The following is a 23,929-nucleotide window of genomic DNA, read 5'->3' as shown; positions in this document are numbered from 1 at the left end:
ACTAAATTTTCCCCAGGTGGACCCTTCTGATTTATACACTGGTTTGAGTTTGGAAATTACCTGAAATCAATCCTGGGTGCTCTTGAAGTGTATGTGGCTTTTCCATGCAGTGACATATTTGTATGTTTGTGGTCTTAGAGAGCTGAGAAGCTAAATTTAAGTGAATTAGAGGAATGGCAAATAGTAAGGCAGCGGTATCAGCCAAGGAGAAAATCTTAGGTGGTGTGAAATTGGCAAATTTTGCTGTCTTGTCTTCTGAAAGGAAAAATAGTGTTTTCTTCTAAATCTAGAGGCTATGGCCTAGACATAAGAATATGAACCACTGGGTCTGTTGCTGGTTTTGCCTCTTTAATTGTGGATTTTCTCCTGTTTCCTGCATGAATTTATGAATTAATCAAGCGAATGGGAGACAATATTAGCCAGAAATAGGTTTTAAGAAAGGAAGAAAGAAAAAAAATGAGAATAAAGAAAAAAAAAAAAAGAGATAACATTTATAGCCAAAAATTGATCCTGAAGTAGATGAAAACTGAGAGATTCGTGATTATAAGCAGGAATGAATTAAGCAAGCAAAAGGAAATATAATTCTTACCTTTTTTATTTTTTTCAATTACTTTTTTCTATTTATTCATCAATGAAAACCTTTTTCTAAAATTTAAAATTCCTCGAAAAGGTTTAGGTTTAGATATGTGAAATCGATTTAATCTCCTTTCTATAACCACAATGCTGCTTTTGTACACCCCTAGAATATTTTACTCAATATCTCTGCCTATTTCTTTAGATTTTGATAGCTTGGTCATGATTTAGAAATAAAGTTTTTAAAATGTTAAAAATATATATTAGTGTGTCTATTCTATCTTCTGTTCAATATCTGAATACCATCTGGCTACCTTCTGTCTCTCCTATTATTACTAATGGAAAGTCAAAAGCACCTGCTGGGGGAAATTTTAATTTTAAGGTGAGCATCCTTTATAGGTCAGTTGAAGCGCATTCTGAATGTATCCAGGTCTCTCAATTCATTATAAAGGGTGCCTGGCTGGTGTGACTTGTTCACAGTTTAAAATACAATTTTGAGACATCCGTCTTTGTGTGAGATAAATGATACCCTTGGATATTTTCTCAGCTAGGAAGGTAAGGAAGAATTGAACTCCTAAGAAAGTGTCAAGTCTTCTCCATGCATTACTGAATATAAATACAAAGTAAAATAGCCTTAAAACAGTAGTTCATTAGAACGGGCCATGTAGCAGAAGTTAAATATCAAAGGACCTATTTTTAAACATGTCTAAATAAACAAGTAGACTGGAGCATTTCTATTTTTCTTCATGTCCCAAAAACATAACAATGGCATGTTTTTACCAAAAAGTCTTTCTTAATTCCTTGTTGATACAAAATATTCCAGCAATGCTTTTTAATGAAAAATAAAATTGCAAACCTTTCTAGAAATTCTGGATTTACTTTGAAAATCTGAAGCCGTATGCATTTAGGTTTACTTTGTTCTACATGTCATACACATTGAAAAACTACTAGATCTGTGAAAAGGTTTGTCTTCATATGCTGTTGTAAATTTAAAATTGTGTAGTACTGCAGCTTCTTCTGCTCAGGAAGTGCAGTGGGTCATTTTGTCTGGTTTTACATTAAAAGCACCAATGTTTGTGTTTGTGTTTAAACAGTCTGACAATTTCTATGTCAAAGAATTCAAACCTTTTAAGCAATAGATGATCTCTTATAACAGAGATATAAAAATTATAAAAATTTGCACTGTCCTTTGTTAGGATTAGTGCTGTTGACACGACTTATTTCTTAGAAGTAGAATGACTGGAGGAACCCTGGGAAAACTCCCAGCTTTGAATATCAGATGTTATTAAAAACAGTATAGTACTCTGATAAGAGTGTTCTTTTACTTCCTCTTTAAATTTAAAATGCCAAGTGGTTATTTTCTTTTCCTCACATTGTAAAATATCATATTCAGTTGTGAAATATTTTGCCTTTGTAAATTCAAAATAGTTCCTCGTACAAAAGCTTTATGTTTTGTCTCAGACTTTTTCCTATAAATATTCACCCAGAAACTACAAAACCAGCTTGTATGAGTGTTCAATATATTTTTCTACCCTGTATTGCACAGTACACCAGGGTGGTGATTTTTACATATCTCGTTTGGTGTTGAGAAAGAGTCTTGATGATGCTCCAGTACTTATATCTAGTTGCCTGTTCAGTGAACAAGAGCTTGTTCAAGTCTCTTCTAAGAATTTTTGTGTTCTTATTTCGGTCTGATGAGCTGATAAAGTTAGGGTAGGTCGTCTGTCAATGACAGAAGAATTTGTAGAATCTTAGTTTTATGGCTGACAGTCATATTTCAGTGGAGTTTAACAGGCAGGTAACTGCAAAGGAAACTAATAAGAATATGTGAGCTGTAGAAAAGATTGTATACTTTTAAGAGCACTCCTTCAGGGTTTAGGCCTTATTCCCTCTGACCTTATCTTAGTTCAGGGCACATGCCTGATAACTGTGGTCACTCCATGAAGCTTTTTCATTTTGGATCTTACATTTGTGACTCAAAGTGCTGCCCATCTAAAGAAAGAGATGACCCTTTCAGTACCCTAATGGGATGATGTATGGAGACAGTGAGTTCTGCATGATTAGTCCAGGACCCTGACTAAAGGGATAATGACTCCTATGGGGGTGGAGGAATGCTTTCATCATCTAGAAACCTTGAGAGCTTCTGTAATTCATCCATAATTCATCTACCATCTTAAAGTAAAATTAAATAAAAGCATTATTTTCTAAATCCAAAATAAACTACTGTGGAACATGGACTTAATGGCAGCAGTCGTAGAACTTAGACATTCCAGCTTTGTTTATTTTTACTAAAATCAGATCAAAATCTGTGTATCCTGACAAGTTACAACTCTTTGGATTTGCTATTCGGTCAAGCTCCAGTTTGTCTTGCATTATTTACATTCTTGGCCAGTTTTCGCTGGAGAGCATCTCAAGCAGGAAAGGTTTTCCAATTCTTGTACATATTTCTTGTCACGTTCTGCAGTTTTCATTCAGATTCAAATGCTTCATCCCTTCCCCATATAGAGTTTTTAAATTTATTCAGGAAAAGTTTCATTACTCCTCCCCTGGTCTTGTTTGCTGCTCTCGTTCTTTGGAAATGCAAATATGTGTTTGACAGAGCAGGTGCCATCTCTTTTAAGCGGAGAGCAAATTATTAACCCATGAAGGAATGAAATGCTGTTCCTCTTCAGGGAGCTTGATGCCCATATTCCAGTATGAGATCTTGTTTCTGAGCCTTGTGCTTTTCATACCAACATGTATGTTCATAACTATGCTTCATAATAACAAATGAACATGAATCACATGTTTAGATAATTTTGCATGTTAATATCAAAATTGATTTTCATCCAGCTCTATGTTTGAGGGACATGTGGACAGTGCACAGAGATGCATTTAACCTGTGTGTTTACTTTCTTTATATAACCTGAATGTCTCAAACACCTTAAACCAGAGTGTTCCACAGCCATTTAAATGTTTTAGGGATTTGCAAGAAATAGTGTGGCTGTTCAAAGGAAAGTTCCTTGTGCAAGGCACTAAGTTTGGAGAGATTTTAAACTGTTAAAAAATCAAGCAGCTGAAGGCAGAACAACTGTGGCAATGATTTTCAACCCGTGGGTATTGAAGAAAAGAAGACAATACTGAGTCTTACCTTGTCTTCAACAATGTTGTCATTGATTCTTCAGATTTAACACGTACTCCCCTGAATATTTTTTTAAGATAGCCTAAGAGAATGGGAGAAGAGGCAAAGTTAGTTCATGACTGCATAACCATTCTAACTTAATACTTTAAAAACCTCATAATACTATTAAACACCTTAAAATGGTTGTAAATAGCATGATGAAGACCTTACATATGATCATTAAGTTTATCATGGAGAAGAATCTTGTGTATTGTAGATGGATTCTTCTGAAGAGTTTATAATGCAGTTACATTCCTCAATATAGTTGAAGTTGGATTCTATAAATGATGGCAAGCACAATTAAAACTAAAAGGGATGTTTTCATTGGTTATTATTTAGATATTTTTTGGAAACTATATGTTGCCAGTAAAATACTTTGTATGGCTGTTTCTCTGTTTTTGTGGGAGGTATTTGTTGTGTATGTTGCAAGTGAACACCCACATTACATAGTGTGGTAAACATAGCATTTGGTTATTTTTTCCAGAGAAAAAGAATTTCTCTTCATCAGTTTGTCTGGTTTTGTTTGTTTGTTTGGGGCGGGGGGTAATTTGCTTGGGTTTTTGTTGTATTTTTTCAGCACACTTTCAGTGCTGAAAGTTCACTGTAGTTTATATATATCCTTATCAAGGTACTATTAGTGGGGCAGGGGAAAGGGATCGTTCTTCATCCTTCTTAAAAGCACAAGGATAGCTTTACTGGATGAAAGTCTGTCTGGACTAGCATGATGTCCCCAGTGATTATCAAGAAAAGAATAGAAGAATAGGCTGAGGATGTCCAGAGTGTTCCTTCAGGTTCCAACACTCCCTACACATTTATTATTTTACAGCTATTGGAGATAGGCCTGTTTCATTTTGAAGATGGAAGAATTCTAGAGTGCTCTTATTTTTTATGTTCCCTCTTTTTTTGTCCTCTTTTTCCAGTTCTGCTGTAATCAGTTGGAAAATCCAAAAAAGCTCTGCATGTTATTGAGAATGCAAGTATACCAGGGATCTATACAATGAAACACATTGTTTTATTCTGAATTTTTTTCTGAATCATTTTATTTTTGAACGCTGTCAGGCACTGAGCTGATATTTTCTGATTATAATTCAAATTTTTATTATGTTTTGAGTGGTAATTCATCAGTGATGAGCTCACTGGTCATCACTTTAAGTGTATTGCTACGATTTTTTTAATGTATATTACTTTAGATTTGTCAATGCTGAGGTATATAAATCTATTCCAGTGGGAAGTGGAGGATAGCATTAGCAAGCAAGAGAAAGGACAATCAGACTATTAGAGGATTTAGTACCTATATGATACCTAAATTCTGTGTCAACTCTCTAAATCTTTTCCTGTACCTACCCTTAAAAACGTTTTTGTGCCTGTGTTAAATATTTTATTGGTACGGCTATAATAAAAACTAGAATAAATCCATTGGAAAAGGGCTGTTTTTCTTTGTCAATAATACATGGTGAACTTAATTTTTTTTAAAATATACCCTATGCAACAATATAATGTGTCACACATCTTGCATAAATTTACTCATTTAAAGAATTATTAAAACAAAAAATATTTTAAAAATATTTTTGGAAGTTTACTTTTTTTTTGCTTTTCTGTGTTTTCCAATCTTCTGATCTTAATATAATACAAAATATTCTGCTGCCTAGTCCATAAATATTTGGACTTTGTTAATTTAGAACATGGGTGTATTTATATAAGTGTGCATGCCTTCTGTATAAATTTCTATTGACTACATGCTGAATATGGCAGCAAATATTCATTGCAGTTATGAATGTTATTAAATTTGTAGCTGTCAGAATCCATCTGACAGTTTAGTTACTTACAGGAATTGCACTTTGAAGTGGTAGCTAGAAAACAGTTCTGACCCAAGTGATTAACCCTGGCTGGGGTCACATTAGAGCTGAATGAAGCCCAGTACAAGATAAATGTTTTTATTTCTCTCATATGCCCAACAGAAATCAGCTCTGTAACTGGGGCTATGTGTGTATGCATTACTACTAAATATTTGGCATTATATTGCAATATTTCTGTGATTATTTTTACAAAAATCAACATCACCACGGTCATCCTCTTTTTATATAGCAGTGGGAACGTGGAGTTGGCATTGGTCACATGGAGCATTGTGCCTGGTCATTTACAGCTGAGGAAACATGTCATTAGATGCCTCATGCAGATTGGGGTTCACTGAGCCTCAGTTTTGCACACCCTTATCAGAAGCCATAGAATGTCTCTATGAAGTCTAAAACATAACCTAAGATTTATAATACAAGACTAGGTCATTAAAAAAATAATGTTACAAGAAGAGAGGACCAAATCCTCAGATAATTTTAGTTTAGAATAAAATCTAATACTGAGTCTGTCTGCTTTGTGTGCTCATCTGTGAAGATACTTAAGCAAAGCTGTTACTGTCATAATTTTTTAAGGTGTCATATTTTAAATACCAAAGAAGGTGTAAACAACATCTTAATTTTTAAGTGTGACTGTTCACACTGGGAGGCTGTTTCCAAGGATTGTACTTCTGTGAATTTGATGATCACACTTAATTGAAAACAATATATTTCACACAAATTATTCTGTATGAACTACTCATCATTATTTATAATGCTTGCAAATAATAATGCTTCTAAAGTATATAGCTTGGAATGACATCATTTTTTAATCCTTTTAGTAAAAGTTGCAGTTCTATGACATGTTATCTAAATCTAAAAGAAATATTGTCTGATAGTTCATAGTCTGAAGTAATGAGATAGACCTGTGCCCCTTGTTAGGTGTACAGTAAAAAAAATTGCATTACAAAGAAATCAAGGCAATTTGAGCCCAGGAAGATATGTCTTAGTAAAACCTATTGAAAAGTTTCTGGACTAGTAAAATTAATGAATACTGAATGCTGTCAGATGACTGTATTAGACTGTGGATCTGAACTTAAGAGGATAAATATGATAAAGCAAGCCAATGGTAAATGAGGAAGACTGATGCTGTCAGATGCCTGTTCCTACTCCTTTTAAAGTTTACTTCTTCTAAATATACTGAGATATGTGCAAGTTTTGATTAAAAACTTTTAAAATTTTGATGAAAAAAGGATGTATAGTTTAAAATCAGTGCACCATAATTCTTACTATTGAGGTGTGACCTTTGGTGTTGTGAGTTTATTTTCTGTGTGTTTTCTCTAAGCTGTATTTGTGTCATTTCCCTTGCAGCAGATGCATTGAAGACAAATGCAGATATCTTCTAACATGCTCGTACTTTGAGGGAGTTAGATTACCTGCCTCTGGAGCTAGAACTTTTTAATTATTCTTCTGTTTGTCTTGACCTTGCTATGTTGAAACTGCTTACAATTCTGTTTTCTAGAAATTTGTAAAATATATACATTAATTCTTAAAGAACTAAAATTTCAGTTATCTGTCTCAGATACAGCCCTCTGTCCTAGACCAGTGTTGTTTTGGTAGACTGCTCTACATTGCTAATTAGCTGTGCATCATATGATAGGTTTTTTTCTGTTGTATAGATGCTATGGTGGTAACAGTCTTAGAAATATGAAAACATACCAATATAATCTAGAGAATTCTTTAGTAACAATTATATAGTTCTCATGCTGCATTAATGTACATATTCAGTCATACATAGAACTAGGTCTTTAAAATCCCAGTCTCTATGTGTAAGCCTTTTCCTACACCATAGAATCAAAGAGTCAGTGAAATTTGCATCAGATGAGCTCAGCTCAGAGTTGAGCTTATTCACCTTCCCTTATTGTCCCTTCTTTTTTATAATATTTTGTAAGAAATACTTGTGACATTTCCTCAAACAGACCACCAGAAGAGCAGCTGAAGAAAGTTGTAACTATGTCTGTCTTGTAGTGCATCTTACCCCCTCTGACGGCCCCTGCAGCCCTGGTTTCTACAGCTCTGCTGCTGTGTCCTCCATTTCCATGTCCTTGAGCTGTTCCTGTGTTTCTTTTCCACTGGATGTTGATAATGCACTTGGGGGATTAGGAACTGTGAAAGTGGGACCTGCTTGGGGTCCCTTCAAATACTGCTAGTTATGACTGTGATGGAGGCAAGTACAGCAGAGAGAAACTGAATTTCTATCTTTCTGTCAGCTGTTTTGTGGGGTTTTTTGGTGGTTTTTGTTTCGTGAGTTTTTTTTTTTTTTTGGTTTGTTTGTTTTATAATGTGTGTGTGTTGTTTTTTGTTTCTTTCATGGTTTTTTGTTTTTGATGAGGTTAGTTTATTTGGCTGTGAGTGTGTGTTTGTCACAAGACTGGGGGAAGCTGGCATGTTTAGGAAACGAAGGAGAAAAAATGAAAACAGTACAATATTTTTTTCCTGAATAATTATTACCTTGCAGAGTAGGTGAGAGCTTCCCCCCCCACCCCACTCTTCTGAAATGGAATTCCAGTAAAACTTGAGAATGCTTTTATGTGTTTGACCTAACTGTGTAATTTTAAAATTTCTACATCTACTTTGGTTTGTACAGACTTGATATAGGGGATAGTGAGTTTGCTGGTATCCTTTTACCGGTGGACAGTCACTGCCTAGATTGTCTCTTAAGACACTGCCACATTGATTTACATTTTCCTTCAGTGTGGATCAGCTTTATTTCCATAGCAAAATATTTATTTCTCTACTTGGGATGATTACAGCAGTTAGTGATGTGTGAAGAGTCATTCTCCTTTCCTATTTACTGAGTGCTATGGCTAAAATTTAGCAGTGTGTAAAAGTAAGCAGCTCCTAGGCAAAGATGTTTAGAGTTGAATGAGTCTTTTCTTTTCAAATGAAGGAATGGACTGTATTATTTGTATGCATTGCACTCTGAGGGTTGCTTTTTAGACACCCAAAGGGCTACTGCTAAGGGTGGTTGTGAGAGAAGAAAACAGATTGGCTGCCAGAGCAAAGCAGAAGTAAAAGTTTGTACAAAGAATCAGACACAATCAAATATATTCTGTCATTTTTTTCCCCTACTTTTGTGTGTGTATGTGTGAGAGAGATGTTTAGAGCCACTTTCTTGATGGGTTAAAACCCAGTGATAAATGGTTGTGTGTTTGGGAGATACTCTGGAAATGCTATTGGGTTTTTCAAAAGCCTGTTGACCTGAGTGGAAATGTGGTGATCACGCCTTGCTCATCAGAGAAGGAGCACTGCATCTACTGGTGGTTCCTCTTGAATCACAAGAATGCAAGAACAGAAGGAGGAATATTCAAGAAGGTCACACTCCTCCTGAAGGGTGAAAGGAGCCAGGACTGCTGTGTGTGAGGCCATGTGCTGTGGCTTTGGAATGGGTAGAGCAAGGAATCCTTGAGGGCATAAACTCAATCCCTAGGGAATTCCAGAGCCCAAGAGGAGCAAACAAACTATTGTGGTGAGGGAGCAGCATCCAGTTAGAGAGATGTGAAGTGATGCTCAGAGGAAAGAAGCATAGTGGTATCAAGGATAAATTAGAGGCTCTCATGTCTGGAAGGTGTCAAGGGGATAAAAGGTTCTTTGGCAAGGGAAGGAAAGATGTGTCTTCATGTTGATGTTGCAATTACTGGGATTTCATATGAAGTTGTTTGAAATTTTTTATTATGTATTGCATGTCTTTTTTTTTAATTGCTAGTATCCCCGTTTGGACATATTTTGACAGACACATCATCTGCATGACTAAAGCCATTCTAAATATGAAAAAGAAATGCTGCCTTACATCATTCATATTCAAAAAAAAGTAAACCAGGCCAGTCCCAAACCCAGATCATCCCTGTGAAGTGGTGTTACAAAGCTAGGAGGATGGGAGGTAGATTCAATATACATGTGGGGTATTTTAGAATTACTATTTATATCTAGAAAATTTGCCTAACAACTACTGATAATCTACGAACATTGGCTGTGCTATGAAAAGATTGGAATTATTAGATAACAGCCATTTAATGAAGTTCATAGGAACTTTTGTTCTTTTTGTAAATGAGACGTGAGATAACATGAAGCTGTACTGATGCAGAAGGTTATTGTTCTTTTGAAAGGGGTTTTAGATGACTTCATCAGGGAATTTCTGGGCATGTTCCTCTGTGTATCTGTTACAAAGTAACAGATCTGGTGCAGTGTAAATAAGGATAGTATGATTCTTTATATGAAGCATTTGTTTATATAATCAGAAATCTGAACTTTATGCATATACTTTGGTGTTCTACAGAGGTCTCATTTTCAAAAGTAACCAAAGAAGCAAAGTCATAGTCTTGCAGCGTTAAAATTTATAGTTGCACTTTGTGTCAGAGAAATAGTCTTAAAAGAGAGTAGACAATAACAAGAGGTGACAATATGTTTTCCTTTCTTGATGTTCTGTAGAGCAGGTGAAGTGCATTTAAGGTATTTGGCATGGTGAAATTTGTTCACAGTATTGACACAGGCTAAAATGATTTTCCCACTCTTCCCCCAGTCCATGGGCCTTTGTGTGGCTGTGTCATCTGCACTGTTTGCTGTGTCTCTTGTGTAAGAACTAAGATGGCACTGGTGAACTGTGGGGTGGTGTTGGACTGTCAGATCCCAAACTCTTTGCTCGCGGCCTTTGTGCGTCTCCAGGACTGTGGCTCCTTGGCTGCTTTCTTTTTGTGACATGAATGCTGCTGTGATGCTGCTGCCACAGCATCTCAGGGCGGGAAGGGAAGGGAAGGGAAGGGAAGGGAAGGGAAGGGAAGGGAAGGGAAGGGAAGGGAAGGGAAGGGAAGGGAAGGGAAGGGAAGGGAAGGGAAGGGAAGGGAAGGGAAGGGAAGGGAAGGGAAGGGAAGGGAAGCAGCAGGACTCATCTCCTGGGGAAGCTGAGGCTCCCATGCTGCCCTGCATGGTGGGGATCATTCCCGCTCTGCAGCCACGGAGCTCTTTCCCTTATGTTACAGTCAGTCCATGAACCCTTCTCAGCCATTTGGGAATCGATGAATATTAAGGGCATAACTTAGTGGTAATGTTGCAGCTTTCTAAATTTTTCAGAATATTTTTCATGAAAAGTATTTAAGCTAGGTAGAAAAAGTATTTTGGGACATGTTGTTCCATTTATTTTTTAAGACTATCCTCCACAGAAGTCACTGGAGAGTTTTTAAAACAGATGGCATGATGTGGACCATTGTAATGTAATTTTCTTTGGAAAATTCTTTGTCTCAGGGCAAATTTACCACAAATGGAGCAATCGTGATGTCCCATAAAAGAGAAGATGTGTTTTTGCAACATTTGATAGATCTGAAAAGTATGCATAACTCTGCCAAGCAAGCAAGCCTGCTATTTTCAGTAAAATGTTTTGGGGCTTTTGGAGTATTTTGAAAATGCTAGTACAGTAACTGCTCTGAGCATTCAGGAATATTTAGTACAACCAAAATTTTAAACATCAGTAAATATAGTATTATCTGAAATTGTGACTGTCGAGAAGACGTGTTTGATCTTTCTCCCCTAGAATTTTTGGCAAAAAAAGAATATACATTTTTTGTTAAAACAGTTTACTGGAACATTTTATTCCATATGTATAGATTTTAAGGCCATAAAGCAAAGAAATACTGCATAACAACAAAATAGCAATACTATAGAATAATCTTTCTGATTCAAAAATAATCAGTGGATTTACCTCAACTACTATCTGTGCTTGGATTTAGTAATTAATTAAGCAACTGCTACAAAGGAGATCTGCTGCTTGTATTTTTGATACTTGTTATTAAAAAGGCTAGATCAATTTTTTGAATAATTAAAGTAGGGATGAAATATGCAAAAGTACACAAAATTATACTTATTTTCATCAGAATATTCTGATGTGTCTATATAGAAATATTTATTTTCATAATTTCACCTGTATCATAGGTAGGTTTCTAAACACTAACAATGTCAGGATAACAGTTATGTTCAATAAAGTTACCTTGAATAAAAGTGAAAATAGGAAGCATAAACATATGATGTATATGTATTTACAACAGTCTATTTTACAGTGAATTTTTAGGTATACTAAATCAATGTTTTTAATTCTTCTAACATGCCAGAAGAAATAACTTTCTTATTTTAGTTGTGCCAATTTAGGAAATGTAAGCTAAACCTAGTGATGCAGTTTGTGCCTGGGAACCTTGAGAACTGGAAACTGCTAGCAAACATTAGACATCTGTAGTAATCTCTTGAATAATCTTTTGTTTTGTGTATCTAAGAAGGCCAAAATCTGAAAAAGGGTGAATACACTGAGTACTCCTTTTCTTCCAAAAGCAGAGGATTTGGGTTTTGCAGTTCTGTATTCCAAGCATCAACAGCTTTCATAATTTCTGTTTACTCTTCTTCAGGTACAAACCTATTCTTCCCTTGCAGGGAACAGAGCACAGCAGTTGAGATTCAAAACAGAGTGATCTGCATTTCTGTATTTGGTTTTGGCACATTGTTCAGAATCTCCATCTTCCTTTTCTTTAGGGTGCTTTTACTGGGATGAATGAGTGGATACATTGGGAGAGTTTTTGCTCTAAGGGATGGAGCTGCTGGACCTGGATGGGAGCTGTGACGTTTTCTAACCAGGGGCCCAGCATGGGTGACTGCAAAGCCAGGACCCTGAAGCAAACCACAGTATAAACCTCAAGTAATCTAAGAAGAGCCCCAGATTTCTTGGAGTGGTGCTGTTGTTGTGTATATGTAGTTAAATCTGTAAATGACAAGGTTTCATCATAAGTATCTACCTCCATTGAACTACTTCATGTGTTAATTGATGGTGTATTAACTAAAGCTAACTGTACGTGAGAGACAGGGAATTTTAATTAAAATTCTGAGGTTTGGTTGATTAAATATCCATGATAATTTTTATAATCTACAGCTCTATTTAAGTTATTAAATACATTTTTTATGCATTTAGACTTAAATTTACCAGTTCCAACTTGGTATGATAGACAAAAATAAGTCTGTTAAGAAGTACGACTGTTCTATTGCATAAACTGGCATGATGTATGTGTTTAAATATATTCAGTTAGAAATCTCAGTTCAGTTCCTGACTTTTCCATACACGCTTCCTTTGTGATAGCAAGCAAATTATTTAAGAACAAATGCTTCATTCAGTGTTCCTAGTGACTTTGAAATTCAATAAGTAATGCCAGCTGAGATCTAGTAATGTGTTAAAAAGCAAAATTTTAGAAATTTCAGTTCTTAACTTCATTTCTGTAAATTGGAGTATTTCTCTCCTTTTTTTTATTTTCTATTCCTTGCTCTTAAAAAAAAGTTGGTCTGTACCATTGTTCTGTTTGTGCTATAGTCACAGAATCCTACAATGGTTTGGGTTGGAATGGATCTTATAGGCCATGTAGTTTCAAACCCCCAACCCCAGCTCCCCAGCCATTGTTAAGGACACCTTCCACCAGACCAAGTTGCTCAAACCCAATCCGACCTGACCCTGAATTTTTCTAGGAATGAGGCATCCATCACCTCTCTGGGCAACATGTTCCAGTGCTTCACCACTCACGCTGGGAGAAATTTCTTTCCAATATCTAACCTAAACCCCCTCTGTCAGTTTAAGGTTCCCCTATCGCTACCTGCACTTGTAAAAACTCATCTTTCTTGTAGGACCCCTTTAGTTACTGAAATGCTGCTGCATGGTTTCCCTGGAGCCTTCTTTACCCAACAACCCCAACTTTCCCTGTCTTCATAGGGGAGGGGCTCCAGCCCTCTGATAATCTTAGTGTCCATTTTCTGGACTCACTCCAGCAGGCCCATGTGCATTTTTGGGGGTTCAGATCAGGATGTGGCACAGCAGGGGCAGAATCTCCTCCCTTGCCATGCTGGCCATGCTGCATTGGATGCAGTTGGCTTTCTGGGCTGCAGGTGCACATTGTTGGGTCATGTTGTGCTGCTTGTCCTTGGATATCCCAGGTCTTTCTCCCCATGGCTGCTCTCAATCCATTCTCTGCCCAGCCTGTATTTGTGCTTGGAACTGCCCTGACCTGGCTTTGGGACATTGTACTTGGTCTGGTTGAACTTTATGAGGTTTGCATGGACTCACCACATAAGCCTTTCAAAGTCCCCCTGGATGTCATTTCTCCCCTCCAGTGAGTAAATCTTATCTCAGTTTCTGCTTTGATAATGCAAGCACAAAACTTCTAATTATGTTGTTGTTATTCCTTGACATTTTTCATCTGTTCCATTGGTCTATCCAGGTTGTAAAGAATGAGCAGAAAAACGAAGTGTGTTTGGGCCCTGGATGTCAGAGTGCAGACGCTGTAGTTTGGGTCAAAAAAGGAATAGGTTCCCCAGGCTGCATAATTCCACTTGCCCAGTTCATTTTAACTCTGGGATTTCTGTCTACAGTCTAAGCAGCTAAGTGTAAACAATAGTACCTCAAATTCTGAATCACAGATTTGTATGGATCACCTGAGAGTGGATCGCCTTTCTTGGTGGTGATTTTTATTTGTTTGCTTTTTCTTCTTGCAGCTGGTAGTAATTTTTTTTTGGGTAAAACACCCCATGTTACATGGCATGCCTCAAATGAGAAAACAGTCTTAATGTCTTAATTTACTGCAAGTATAAGCAAGACCTCTTAATTATAAAAGTTACTTGGGTACAGCAAAATCAGTTCTGTAAATATGCATTGGAACATATAAGCAAGTGTATCCTATATTTTTGAGAATGGAGAATTTATGAGGCTTTAGATGATCTTTGGTGAAGGTTCTCAGAAGATAAAACTTCTGTTTCATGAGGAAATATAACTTTATCATTCAAAATACAGTCTTTGGAAAAAGAACTTCTTATTAATTGATTTTTAAATAGCAAATTTAAATAGAATATTTTTCTCTTTCTTTTTTTTTTTTAGTGACTTGAGCTGTACCAAAATGGGATGATATTAGTAAACTGAGTGACTTACAGATAACATAGCTGTGATATTCTTGTGATACAAAGAGGGTATAAGTAGAGCAAACTCTCTTAGGCTTATTTCATATGTAGAAGGATTCAATTGTTTATATTTCAATACAGGGCATGTGAATAGAATGACTCATAAATAACAAATCACTTAACAAACAGATATTCCTCACTGTGAGGCTGGTGAGGCACTGGAACTGGTGTGGCTCTGGAGGCTGCCCAGACAAATTGTGGATGCTCCATCTCTGGGGGTGTTCAAGGGCAGGTTGGATGGGGCTCTGTGAAACCTGGTCTAGTGAAAGGTGTCCCTGCCCTTGCCAGGGGTGTTGGAACTGGATGATCTTTAGGGCCCCTTCCAACCCAAACCATTCTGTGACTCTGATTTCTATGAACGTGTTTCTAAAGTTCACACATTCTCCAGTTGATGGCAGTGAGTTTTACATGCCTGTTGGTAAGAGTAGACAGCACAAGGAACTTTGGAAAATTTCTTTGTTTGAAAACTTCCATGGATCGAATCAGAAAGGTAGAAAAGAGAATATTTCTTAATCCCTAAAAAATCTGCTTTTTAAAAAAATTGTTTTTATATTCCTGTCTTGCAAGATTTCAATGGAATTCAAGCTCTGTAATATAAATATTTCATATGCAACCTTCTCATAAAGAATTTAGACCTTTAGTGATAATTTTGTAGGAGTAGATGGAAGAACTGTTACAATAGTTGTGAAGTACATACTGAGCTATACAAAGCAAATGTAAGGTGAAGAGGTTGAAAACCAATTTGAGATGAAATGGGACTTAAAAAGCTTGTGCCTATTCATAATTTACAAGTTTTTTCTTGGTAGTTTCTCTTTAGTAATACAAAGCTGAGCATAAATATTGCGTGTAATTTTGCTATATTCAGGATCATATTGAAGTTCTACAGGATCATTTGCTAAACTCTTTTAGTGTTCAGTGCAAAACAAATCTTAAACATTTCTGTTTGAGACACCTTTGTTTTAGTGAGTAGACCTTCAGTTGGCTTAAGGTAGTTACACAGGTATGTTCTAAAAGTTAAGTTTTAGGATCATAAATTTGGAAGCAAGGGAAACAACTAAGAAGGACTTGAACACCTGACTTGCAACGCACCAGTTGTGGTGCATTCATCCCAGTGTTTTGGCTGAGAAATGAACAAAACCAGTAGAAGTGATTGCAGGTTGATGGCAGAAATAGATAGAAATAGTGCAATAGATACAGGTTTGCAATTGCTTACAATTAGTGCTGCTTCTATTCAAGTTAATAATATAAATTCATGGAGGCAGTACATCTCTAGTTAGTATTACCAGGAATGGTAGTGCTCTTACCTGATACTTCTGTTCTGTGTGGGAGTGGAATCCAAGAGATTTAATCATGTAATTATTCCTCATATAGAAGCACAAATCTAGTGTTATCCAGTTGCCATCCATTTTATTATGCTTTTTTCCTTGTCATTGAAAAGGAATTTTTCAACAATTTAAGCACAGAAACAACAATGAATCATTGAGTTTCTTTTTCTGTTTGTGTATTTATTCTACTTTCCTCACTTTATTACCCTTTTTGATTTCTGGCTTTTCATTAGTTATAATATTCTAATATATAAGCTGTTTTGATGTAAAGCTTAAAAATATATTTGAAATAGACTAAATATTTCATTCCTCAGTAGATGTATTTATTTATTTACTTTGAAAGAAAAGGAAATGTATAAAACATTATTTATGTTTTGCTTTTTAAAACTCTGTTAAAAATGAATTGCGCAAATATGATTAATGGTTTACATGATGATGTTTATGATTCAGAAGTAAACATATAGATGACTTTTAGTTTGTGGCAAATACAGTAATAGCAAAAAAAGGCAGACCTGCACTGTAAAAGTGTTCCAGCATGAAGAATATTTAGTAATTGTTTGACTCTTGACTACAATTTGTGGATAGGATTAAAACTCCCTTGGGCAAAATTGTATATGTCCTCAGGGGAATTGCAGATGATGAGGAAACACAAGCATCAGCATTCAGCAAAGTCAGGGGAAATTGTTTCACATTTCAAGCTAAAGTCTTACTGAGCAGGTTCAGATTTTTTTATCCAACAGCTGCACTGTTAAGTGGAGTGGCTCACTGGAGTAAAAAGATTCTTCCCACGTGTTTATCCTGTGTCTCGTTTCAGGGCTATTTAGGTGTGGTTTATTACTGCATCTAAGCAGGTTGTTCGCAAGTTTCTCAGTCCTGTAGGAAAAAGGAAGTGGAATGTAGCAAAACTGGGCATTTGTCTTCCCAGGCTGGTGAAGACAGGCTATGCTGTTGCCCTCAAGATGTCAGGAGGGGCAAAGTCCCACCAGTGTCCTCCCAGCATGTATTTAGCAGTCTATAGACAGAGCAAGCAAAACTCCAGCCAAATTCTGAAGGGCTGTGTGTGTACGTTCCAGACCTCAACAGGATACCAGCTACCCTTTTCTCTGAACCATATAATAATGTGCCAAAAGTTAAAATTGATCTTAACCTTCACTTAGCTTGAAGTTTCCTGCATCTGTTCTGAGACCTGAGCAAAGGTTTTTTCTGAAAGCTTCATGTATTAGAAAATACTTCTTTCTGCCATTCCAACTCTTCTTCTATCTGTAGAGAATCATACATGCAGTTCCAGTGATTTCAGTGTCAAGGACTGCTGTGTAAAAACACAAGCTGAATCTATGGAGAATTAATTGCCACACTTAAAGAGAGAAAATAATTAGGTAGAATTCCAGAGAAAAACATGCTAGAAAAAGAGAACAGAGATGCAGAGACTCTCAAGAGAACTAATATATTTAAAATGCAAGCCTAATGTAAGCTACTTCTGACAAAGGATTCCCAAAGGAAAAAGGAGACAGCATCAACTTTTTTTCTTCTTCCCTTTAAGATGGGAAAAGCACCGAGAAACTCAAATTAACAAAAGTAAGCTTTCATATTGAAAACGGAACATCATGGAAAAAGAACACAATTTTGTGTTTAGTATAAAACAGTTTTGTATATAAAACTGTTTTATACAGTTTTTGTATAAAACTTTGTCAATTAATAATGAAATCAGATACCAGTTTTTATTTGTTAAAAATTCTGTGGGAATATTGTCACTTTTAATTATAAAGGATTCTGAGATAAGTAATATGCTGAAGTCAGTAGATGGAGGAGATAAATTTCACTGTTGCTTTCTCATACACCTCTGAAAAAAATCAGAACAGTTAACCATGAAGATGTAGGGTTTTCCTGTCTGAAAGTTGGAGCAATGTGTTAAAGTCTCTACATGTGTATGTCTGTCTGGGTGGGATGGACAGACAGCCAAACAAATGAAGGACCCTCAGTCAGAAAATGCACTCCCCTCTCTGACCAGATCTTAGTGTGTAGTTCTGCAAATGCCAGTCTCTGTCTCAGTTTACTCAATGGCATTATATGAACTGCAGGGAAGACATTGAGGATATAAAAAGAGACTCAAGGTGTCTTTATGCTGTAGAAGGATGTGAGGCCAAGCTGCCTTTAAGTGATGGTTTCTGGTATTGAGAACTGAGGACCTGTGACAGCCTGGACTTGTGCATCCCTTGGATGCGTGCACAAGAGGTCAGGCAGAGGGGCAGAGCCTGCTCTGATGCTTGTGGTGCTGAGCCAGCTTGGATTTTCCCTTCTTGCTTTGTTTCAGTAAAACTGCTCTCACTCATGCCTCACTCATGCTCTTGTGCATCGCCACGTCTAGTGTCAGTGTGGACATGTCCTCAGAGCAAATTCTAGGAACATGCAAATGGCAATGCTCACTGATCCTTCACAAACTTGGATGTTATTGTCCTCTTAGAGCTGAATTTGAACGAGTCAGGAGTTTTCTGGGTGAATAGGGAATTGTACTTTGAGATACTGCTGCCACCACATTGTTTACTTTAGATGCAGATATGTGTCCTTGTAGGCAACTTTTGATAGCTGTCCTTTGGTAACCCATTTGGTATCTCACTATCACTGAACTTTTTTATAGTAAAGCTAATGAAGACATACAGAACCATTTGTAGTTGTCTAGAAGGCCCCACGCTATCCCAGTGGAGAGTGACAGTGCCAGCTATTCATATCCCAGGACTGCAATAAGTTAATCAACTTCTCCATGCAGCCCTCTCCCCAGGGGAAAAAATACACATGCCACATAATAGAAAATAACCTAGCATGAACTTCTCCTATGAAATTCTTTAACCTGCCTGCTAACTTATCATTGTTCCCTGTACAGATTTCCTATTGATTAAATCAGGTTCGTGTTTTCACAAGTTTTTGGTGAGGAATTCCATTGCCCTGTTCCCAGTTTATTTTAAAATTACACAAAGCATTTAAATGAGGACAGCAGTTAACAAATCTTTTCCTCTGGTGCTGTGGAACATTTTTGTCACAAGACTAAAGAACATCTCTTCAAAGACTTATTTCCAAGCATGAAATAGGAATTTCTGCCCCAGGAAACTATGGATCATTGGAATTCTTTCCCAGTTAAAAAATACCCTTCTCAGCTTTGCTCTCCTGTAATGCAATCACCCCTAGAGCACCTAAATATGGAGAGATTAATTAAATCCAATATTTAAACAAAAAAAAATCCCTTTAGTTTACTGACAACAAAAGTTAAAAAGTTAATTGTTAGGCAGAATTTAGAGGTCGCCCCATGAGAGGGTATTAGAGAAAAGAGGAAGAACGTGTGGCAGATATTAGTCAAAGACCTTAAGCTCTGTTTATATGCCCTCAAATACTTGTGGTGCTGGTTGTGGGGAGGTCTGTGTAGAGCTCATACCGAGGGAGGCACTTCTGGAGCTGGCTTTCCTGGGCAAGATGGCAGATGCAGACTTTGGAAGGCAGAGGCTGCCTCAGGATGTCTAATCCAGGATTTTGGAGGAGTTTCAGAGGATTTATAGAAGTAGTGGTGGGTGATGTGGAAAGAATTGTTTGAGAGACTGATTCATCCTCTCATCAGAGAGATTTATCTATTGGACAGCCTAATGTGCTGTGTTCCACAGAATTTATTATAGATTACATAGATATACCTATAAAATCCAGGGCTTTCTGTTCCAGATTGCTTTTCTCTATTTATTAAAGAGTATCAGTCTAAGCTTTAGTGATTCAGCCTTCTTTTAAAACTTTTAATATTGAAATAGTATGTTTTTTTTAAATTCAACAATTTCAAAATGCTACCAGCTGTCTAGAAATATTTTTGTCTGAACAGTTTATTTTGTACTTCTGTCTGGGTCAATTTTTTTTCTCTCTTTTTTTCTTTTACCCCTCCTAGTTTTATTACGTTTTTAATTAGTCACTTACAAAATCATAATATTATTCAACGTGATCATTTAGTCATAAAAAAATGGTTTCAAATTTTAGTAGCCTATGGAAAAATGTTCTTGTTTAGTCATAAAATATTACGAAGGATGAGTGACTCCTCAACTTTTCCAATTTACACTTTTTAAATCTCTTGTTGTAAAATTTTTACTGAGATGTTTTTAACATTGGGAACAGTTCTATGACTCTCACTTGGAGGAGATTTTTGAATTATGTAGTACTTCTTTCATAAGCATAAAATAAATTCCAGTGGTGTGGGGTTTTTTTTATTTTTTTAGTTTATTCAGCTGTATTATTTAAAGAAAGAAAAAAGACTTCATATACTTTTGATGAATCAGCAAAAGTATGTTGTGGTATTTCCTTGTCCCAGATTCTCCTCAGGTTTTGTTTATTTCAATATTTCTTTAATTGAAGAAATGCTGAGAAATTTGAATGTTGTTCTTCTGACTCGGTAGGTAATTAATGTAACAACCTGGAAATAGCAAGCCTAACAGTTGCAAAATTTAAGATCAATCAGAAATTGCTTTAAATGAATTCATATGATGAAGTTAAGGTACATGGACAGTGTCCTGGTTTTGGCTAGGATAGGGTTAGTTTTAAACTTAGTAGCTGGTGCAGAGCTGTGTTTTGGATTTACTATGAGAATGATGCTGATAACAGAGTGTTTAGTTGTTGCTAAGTAGTGCTTACCCCAAGTCAAGGACTTTTCAGTTTCCCATGCTCTGCCAGTGAGGAGCTGCACAAGGAGCAGGGAGGGAGCATGGCCAGGGCAGCTGGCCAGAGGGATATTCCATATCCTGGAATGTCATGCTGAGGATATAAACTGGGAGGAGTTGGCTGATTGCTGCTCAGGAGAGGCTGATTGCTTCTCAGGTGAGCAGTTGTACTGAGCATCACTTGTTTCTCTTGGGTTTTATTCCAAACTCTCCTTTTGGTATCTCCCTTTTTTTAACGTTATTTTTCTTAACAACTTTGCTTCAAGTATTAAACTGCTCTTAAATGAGTCCTAACTGTACTCAAGGATGTTGCCATCTGTCATTCTGATTGGTTTTTATCAGTGCTCCATTTTTGTTGCTAATAATTTTTACCTCTCACAAACTGTAGTATTTGTGAAATATTTTCACAAAGATTCAAGCATTCTGCTCAGCATGCCACAATAGGGTTTGTGCTGCATGTCTTCTTAGTGTTTACTGATATATTCCATATAAATAATTCAAGAAAGAGAATTTGAGTAATTGCTTCTCTGAGGAATACAGTCCATATCTTTTGTATTAAAATTTAAATGGATGCCTTTACATGTCCCAGACTAGTACACCTGGGAATAAAGTAGTCAATAGAACAAATGTGCTTTTGAGTTGTGCTGGTCACTTCTTTAAAGGAAGAGGTTTTCAGCTTGGTACAGAAACTATCACTGATTTCAGTGTGTCAATGTTTGTAGTTTATATTTCAGAATTGTATTAATTTACATCAGTAAACATCTCTTACTAAATTGAAGAAAAAAAGTGTACCACTAAAAAGACTCTATACTAAATTCAGTGCAAAACAAGGGATGTTTTTATGTAAAATATGCAATATATGTAGGAAAAAACTGTTGTGTTTTGTTATGTGCCTTCATTTTTTTCATTCATGCCATTAATCCGGCAGCAATTATAAGTAATTATGTTACTTCTTTATTTGAAAGTAAAGAAACCAGAATGGTGATTAGCAGATATTTTGGTAGAATTTCTTGCCCATCAGGCTCTTCATACTTAACTTTAAACCATGAAAATTTGGAGTATTTCTGACAGCAGAGACATTGTTCTCTACAAAGTGTAAAATCAATTGCAGGAACACTTATATATGTCTTGTATACCTGTACATAATGCCTAAATTTCCAGGCAAGAAATGAATCACTGTTAACATGTTTTGGGTTTTTTGGAAGAACAGATGAAATTTTCAGGCAGACACGTGTGTTACCTGACATGTAAACTTCTCCTCTGGAAAACCCATTATGTCACCCACACTGAAAATCACAGGATCTAACTAACCATGGTGAAAATGTAGGACCCCCACTAAAGGAAATACCAAGCACATTCTGTACAGAAGAGTTCTTGATAGGCATAAGTGCTGCAGCCTCCATAGCAAGTAGGGTATAAAATATTCTGTGTTATTTATTCCTGTGTTTCAGGCAAAAATCATTAATCAGTTCTGTTATGGAAAGCTGGAGTTTCTGTGGAAGGAAACTTGCTATAGCTTCACCCTGTGCCCCTTCACGGAGTAACTGGCAGCTGTTGGACTGGTGTGTGGGGTGGACATTGTGGAAGGGCAGGTGGAAAGCAGAGCATGGCTGAGCAAGTCCAAGAGCCCGTTTCTAGGCCGTTCTAAGTGTTCCTGTTATGGCAAACAGAAATCAGTCCCTTAAGGCATGCATTAAGATGAGTGTTGTGCTTTCACACACGGCAGTGAGGTTGGACCTCCGAGGAAGCTCTCCTGCCTTCCAGGGAGTTGTGTTGGGTTGGTTGAGAACCTGGACATGTCTCCATGGCCGAAGTTCGAAGCTGAAATTGGTGTTGTTGATCAGTTTTGTGGGACTGATGTAATTTATTTTGCCCTGAATGCTCTCCGAAAACTCATCTTTCCTTACGGGGAGGACTGGATGAGGTGGAATGAGATTGAGTCGTGAGGTTGGCATATGGGGAATTTGCCTCTGTGGTTTTTTTCCTCCATCATATATTCATTTTTCTTTTGTCAGCCAGGCTTCTGAAGAACAGCTGAGGATTTTGGTGGCATGGGGAATTCCTGGAAATCTAAGTGGGTTAGCAATGTTGGCTGAATGCTAAGTAATTTGATTTGTATAGTTTTTAACAAAGCTTTGCTTCCTAGTTTGGATATGTGGCCTGGTAGGAATCCTGACAGAACACTTAATAAACTCTCAAATCCATAAAGGAAAACATGTTATAAAAAGGAGAGTGAAGTTCTAAGACTTATTATAGTCAGTGGCTAGAGGAGGAAGATTTTTTTTCTAATTCTTTTTGTGATTAAATGAATGGTTTGTTAATGTCATGTTTCTAGTTTCTCTTATTTGTAAGGCCTGCTTTGTGTCTGGCTGAGAGGGCTGTGAATCTTGCCTAAGTGTATATTAACAAAATGTATGCACAAATCTGAGTTGCCCAGAATAGGTTGAACTCTTAGAGGATTGCTGGAAAGTTCCTACCTGACGTTGTATGTATTTTAACTGTATCCTGTATTGTATTCTTCAAAGAAATTTATCTCTGCACGAACTGGTCAGATCACTGTGTGTGATCTGTTTAGAGCTGCTGATCTTTATTTTGCCTACCAGAATCCCATTTGATTTTTGTTGTAGTTAAAGATTCTTTTTTTCCCATGTGACAGTATTACTGTTGATACTACTTTCCTCTTCATATACTTATCTATAGGTTTCTCACTGCATAGCCTTCCTGAAGTACTTAAATAGTGCTAAAATAATGTGTAAGGAAGTGAATTTATATTAAACACTTGTGAAAAAGATAATACAAAACAGCTAATACTTTCTTTTACAGAAATTTGGATATTTGAATAGTATATAGATGATCTTCAGTGTATGCCTTAACAAATAACACAAATATACATTGATGACCTTTGTCATCAACATCTGTATGCTGTTTGTTTTCTTATAACCGTGGTATTATCTACATAAAATGGGGAAATGTCACTGTAAAGGTATAAATGTGAAAAACTGTGTAATGCAGGGATCTTTCCTTGTTTGGGACTCTGCAGCAGAACCTAACAGGAAACTGAAGAAAGGATGTATCTCGAAGGTTATTTTTCCTTTTGGTGAAATCTTGCCCAGTATGTGTCCTTGTATTTCTGCATCACATATACTGAGGTGGAGTCAGGACCTGGCTGCAGTCCAGAGACCAGTGAGCCACCCTCAGAGGACTGCCTAACTCTCCTTTCCTGTTCCCAAATTACACTGGGATTAATTACATTAATTAGATCCAGTCTGTCCCCCACAGGCTTCCCTTTCTAGGGACAGAACTTGCATTTGAGAGTTGTCCAGAATAAAAATGGAA

General features: G+C 36.7%; 1 protein-coding gene across 7 annotated transcripts in view; it reads left to right on the top strand.

The window, feature by feature from the left end:
* Positions 1–23,929, top strand: part of DGKB (diacylglycerol kinase beta) — a 377,865-nt gene that overhangs the window by 52,626 nt on the left and 301,310 nt on the right. The window contains exon 1 of one of the 7 annotated variants that reach the window (XM_063152348.1): positions 12,159–12,295. The exons of the other annotated variants lie outside the window; for them this stretch is intronic. The gene's annotated coding sequence lies outside the window, so the exon portion shown is untranslated. Of the gene's footprint in view, positions 1–12,158; positions 12,296–23,929 lie in introns of those variants that run through there. 7 annotated transcript variants of the gene reach the window in all.

The sequence above is a fragment of the Melospiza melodia genome, chromosome 1, assembly GCF_035770615.1.
Source record: "Melospiza melodia melodia isolate bMelMel2 chromosome 1, bMelMel2.pri, whole genome shotgun sequence".
In the NCBI taxonomy this organism is placed as follows: Eukaryota; Metazoa; Chordata; class Aves; order Passeriformes; family Passerellidae; genus Melospiza; species Melospiza melodia.
The sequence above is the reverse complement of the archived record's forward strand: the minus strand, read 5'-3'. Positions and strand labels throughout refer to the sequence as shown.